The following is a 5,122-nucleotide window of genomic DNA, read 5'->3' as shown; positions in this document are numbered from 1 at the left end:
TTCTTAAAAACCTAGTTAAGTGCTAACCATGGTTGCTTTACCCCTTAATCCCTTCTTCTTCTTCTTGTCACCTTGCTGGGAGTTTTCCTAGAGAGAGGATTTTCCGGATGGATTTCTGGACGCCATCCCGTCAATGTCCCCTTCTTGGCCTGATGTTTACACCCCCATGGTCATCTCCCTTCTTCATTCCTCCATCTATCTTCTTTCTCTCATTTCTCCTACTTGTTTTACTCCTTGGAAGTTGAAGAAGAAGGTCATCCATCACCGGAGTTTGGATCTCCACCGGTAGTCTTGGCATCCGGAGGTGAGGAGAAGAAGAACTAGTAGCCGCCGGCCTCCTACTAAGGCAAGGTAGGCTCTCTCATTCTCTTGTTGATGATGGAGTGTTTACTAGAGTCTTGAGAGAAGCTTGTGCTTGTGAAAAATCTTAAGCTTAGTGGTAGATTAGTTTCTAATTAATATGCATGTTTTGAAGCTCTTAGTGAGTGATCTATGCTCTCATGTGTCTATGGTTGCCTTTGATGATGATGTTTGCATGAAGAGCTTCACCATTTTTAATTTATGTTTGGCTTATCCTTGCATGGAGATATATATTTATATTTGCATGCATGAAACCATGGCTAGTGATTGTGTAGGAAGCTATATATATGTGTGTGTATGCTTACATTTTCATGCAAGAGATTAAATAGTTGGTCATGCTTGAAACCCAAGCCAAAAACCCAAGTTTTTGCTTGCCAAATAAATGTATAGTTTTGTAGTTTTGGCATGTGTGTTGGGCCTTGCAATTCCTGCACCCTTGGCATGACTTTCTAAGGCTTTTTTATTTTCTTTTTGTTACCAGAAATACTAGTAAATTTGATCCCTCTCTTGAGCTTTGCATCCCTACTTGTTTGCATGGAAAACAAAAAACTAGAAGCCTCCAAGATGTGGTCCGGTTGCATGTCATGCTTTGAGTATATAAGCATCGAGTATAGTATAGATATTTACATACACATTGACTCTTTGGCAGCCTTTTGAATATGGTAGCATATATATATCCACACATGTTGGTCCTGCCACCTTAAATAATGTGATAATATTGTAATGTTTGTTTTTTTTTTTTTATCTATCTTTGACTAGTTGACTGAGCTGTTGGTGAGCGGGCCCCCATTGTTTGTCTCTTTGCCCTTAAAAACTGGATCTTGATGAGCAATTATTGGCAATGTGTTGCTTTGTTTAGTTTAAAGGGGAGCAGCTCAAAGCTTGTTGTTGTGGCATCTTCAGGAGGCTGAATTTCTAGGTTGTTCTTCTCTTGAAGCTTGGAGTTGGAGGGAGATTCTCTTCACCGGCGGATCCTCGGAGAGATTAAAGGTAGGTTTTTCTTGCTTGTGGTTGAAGCTTGGTGGAGGAACAACATGCTTCTGGCTTGCTTGGAGTTTTCTTGTACTTCATGTCTAATGTCTTGAATTGGTTTTTTGATAGTGTGTCTTAATGATTGTCTCCTTGGTTTGAGCATGTTGACCTTTTTGTGTTTGTAGCATGCTGCCTTTCTCATGCTTTGTTGATGACCTTAAACTTATGCTTGTATATTTTGGGGTTGCATTTTAGGTGTATACTTACCAGCTTGTTTTATGTTTGAGTATTGTATTTGTGCTTGTAAGTTGTTGTTGTCTTAAATCAAAAATTGTGAATTTATAGCTTAACCCACTAAGTAAAGCTAATCCTTGTTAATCTTGCTTAGTGTAACTAAACCCATGTTGAAATCGTTTTAAGCATAATGCTTCTGCAGAATTTCATAATCCTGAGTGCTTAGGAATTTGTATTTTATTATTATTATTTCAATTTTGTTTTCTCAACTAATTAATGGGTCATATCTTTAAGCCTTGAATATAGTTGTTTATGTATTTAGTTCAATGGCAATAGCTTCATGTGTTATTTTCTGAAAATCTATATATATAGATAGATATATTCATACGGTTTTAATTTGAGATGTAATATTTCAACTAGAGCTTAAACCCTTTCTTTAACCTTTTGTTTTCCTTATGATTATTTTATATAGTTAATCTTGCAGTTAGAAGGGTTTGTTTGACCTTAAGTTTTTTTCTTTTAAATTCTTTTTAAACCTCGCAGCTCTGGGTTTTTTGTTGGTTCAATTAGTTAATTTTTCTTAAAAATGAGCTTGGCTTTTTGTTTGATCATTTATGTTCATGCTATTTTCATGTGTTTATATTTTTTTGTGCATGGTTGTTCTATTGTCATGCTAGCTATGAACTCTTTTTATTTGTTGAATTAGCTTGAGCTATAGTTGTAATTTAGGCCCGGCCCAAGATTTGTAATCTAAGTTAGATTATTCTGTCTGGGTAGATCCATACCGGGTTGTGGTTCGCGGGACTTGGTGAGCCCTAATCTCAGAGCTCGGGAGCCGTGTAGGCTCGTGACCGTATAATTCAGATTTCAGCAATAATTATTATTTAATTATTGCATTGTTTGATAATTTTTATTTATTTGCGTGGTATTTATGTTTATTTATTTATTTTCTTATTTGCATTATTTATTCAAGAATTCCTCCGTCTCAGTATTTCAGTATTTTCTGCGGGTTTTTAGTACATCTCCATTTCTGCTCGCCCACTCAGGAGGAGTAAGTCCCAGCCATGTGCACATGTTTTCCGTAGTAGCGCTACCCCCCGATCGCTGGTCGAAGATCCGGCTACTACCGCTGATATTCTGCTTCGCTCGTCTCGACTTCATAGTCGAAGATCCGAAACTCGTCGTCGTTGATTTCGTATTAGCCGAGGAGATGTATTTCGCGTGTTTTTTTCGTGTTTTTGGATTATTCCAAAGATTCTGCAGTATTTTTCCGTATTCGTATGAAGCATGAGCTATATTTCTGCAATATCTGCTATACCTGTTGTTTATCTGCGATCCTACTGGGCCCTTGTGGCTCATGCACTCTTTCGTATTCGTTTTCGCAGGGAGAAGATCAAGTTTAGGTCCGGGGGTGTCAGTGAGTCGATTGTCTGCGTATCGTGATATCTTGTTATTACCGCTTGAGAGTGTAAGACTTGTATTATCGTATCTGTAATTTCTGACTGTTAGGGTTGTATTTGTATTCCTAGAGATTTGCTAAGTCCGTACTTGTAGATTTCGGGTTCCCAAATGATCCTATTTGTGCTTTTGTGTTCTATTCATATCTGCTTGTTAGGGTTGACTCTGACCAGGTTTTTAGCTGAGGCCTTGCACCCATGGGGCCCGGGTCCCCATTGGATGCGGCCGATCGTCCATGGGCGGCTGGGGTACTGGACGTGACAAATATATATATATGCATGCATGCATTGATTTGTTACTTGTGCTAGGAGACTTATTTCCATCCTTGTTCTCTCACATCCTATTCTTGTTCTTGTTAAAAATCATTCTATGTTCTTGTCTCACATCATTGTTATTACCACTAGTATTAGTATTATGTTAGGTCTATTTGTAGACACTTTCAAACTATTGTTGCTTTAATTAGGTATTTAGACTTAGTTCGATGTCTTTATTATAGGACCACCGTGAGGAATTTATTTGGATCTCAATTGGGATTAGACTATTGTCAAGTAAGTGATCCCTTAAACCCTTGTATTTAAAAGTTTGTTAATTTTAAATTTATTATTTATTTCTTGTTATTTCAATTCTTTGAAATTTTCTGAAAATTATTTGTGTTTATTCATTGAAATTTATGTTGGGGAATGCCATTACATTTTATTGTTTATATCTTAGATAAATAACCCCTAGACTTAGTGGGAACATAACATTTTTATCTTACCAATCTTTATGCTATTTGTTTTCCCTTAATAACAATATTTTTATAATAATATTTTATTTACTATCCAATCATGCAACTTGATGATTTGGAATTAAAATCTTAGTCATTCAAATAGAATTAGAGGGTTGGTGGATTTTGGGTAATTGTTGTTATTATTATTATTATTATTATTATTATTATTATTATTATTATTATTATTATTATTATTTTCTTTATGAGATGTTTTTAGTGGTAATTTACATTTCATTGCCTCTTAATGTGGGAGTCTGGCAGGATTTGGAAGTTGGAAATCTTTTGTGTATTTAGCAATTATTTTAATTATTTAATTGTTTTTAAAATTATTTATTTATTTATTTATTTACTTTGAAATATTACCTGAATTTTTGGAAGATATGTGTGAAATTTCTGTATTCTTAACTTTGGAATCCGTCTGAATATTTTGGTCTCCAAATGAACAATATGCAACCCTGTCAGTGGGGGGTTAAACCCTGACCTTGTCGACAAGTAATTTTGGGAAAATGAGACTGCAGTTTCGCACCGTGTCCGTTAGGTGAAATAATCAACTCGCCACCTGGTATTCAGTCTCGGGTCACCGAGGGTAAATAAATGTTTTCAGTTATTTTGGGCTCGGGTCTGTCACCGAGGATAAACAAATGACCTTTGGCACTTACAGTGAATTTGGAGACATACTATGAATTTTGTTATCTACTTTTCCTCCTTTGGTTTTTATAATCCTTTTTGGCGCTATTGATTTTTGTACAAATTTGATATTTGAACTTTTTGCTTTCAGTTTGTTTTGGATTACTTACTGGGCTAGTGAGCTCATGGATTTATTTTAAATCCTTTTCAGATCAGGAGCAGTAGACCCAGGGATCTTAGAAGGCTTCCAGTAGATGTCTTCTTTGGAATTATGTCTTATAGCTTATGTCTTTGCATCTGTTGTATTATTGTCTAAGAACCTCCTTGTAGGTCATGTTCTATTTCTTTTGCCTTGTATTTGGGTTTGGTTGTAAACCTTAAGTTGTACTCTTATTTGATATTTTGTCAGTTATTTTCTACTCCTAGTCTGTGTTTAGGTTTTGAGGCCTTGCAGGTTCACTGGGCCCCGCCCTGTGGGTCTGTGGCCGTTTGTCAGCGCACAAGGTTCGGGACGTGACAGTTTAGCCATAGATGGCCCAGATTTTCACAGCAAAAGTCCTAAAGAAATGAAAGATTTAATACTGAAAATCCAGGTTTCTTTTCTTATGCCAAACAAGCTAAATGACTAACACCTCAAGTTCTTATTTAATATTGATAAGGTTATGTGAAGGTTAAGAAGCATGGACACGGACATGGTGACAC

At 36.2% G+C, this 5,122-nt stretch overlaps 2 long non-coding RNA genes across 2 annotated transcripts; both read left to right on the top strand.

The window, feature by feature from the left end:
* The first annotated feature begins 336 nt into the window (after window positions 1-336).
* On the top strand, window positions 337-2,398 carry LOC120270186. The gene is made up of 3 exons (XR_005539584.1): window positions 337-351; window positions 1,220-1,350; window positions 2,344-2,398. It is a non-coding gene; the product is annotated as an uncharacterized LOC120270186 (long non-coding RNA).
* An 885-nt stretch (window positions 2,399-3,283) lies between these two features.
* On the top strand, window positions 3,284-5,122 carry LOC120270187. The gene is made up of 3 exons (XR_005539585.1): window positions 3,284-3,572; window positions 4,632-5,013; window positions 5,091-5,122. It is a non-coding gene; the product is annotated as an uncharacterized LOC120270187 (long non-coding RNA).

This window comes from Dioscorea cayenensis, chromosome 10 (genome assembly GCF_009730915.1).
Source record: "Dioscorea cayenensis subsp. rotundata cultivar TDr96_F1 chromosome 10, TDr96_F1_v2_PseudoChromosome.rev07_lg8_w22 25.fasta, whole genome shotgun sequence".
Lineage (NCBI taxonomy): Eukaryota > Viridiplantae > Streptophyta > Magnoliopsida > Dioscoreales > Dioscoreaceae > Dioscorea > Dioscorea cayenensis.
Note: the sequence above shows the minus strand (reverse complement) of the source record. Positions and strands in the feature narration are given on the sequence as shown.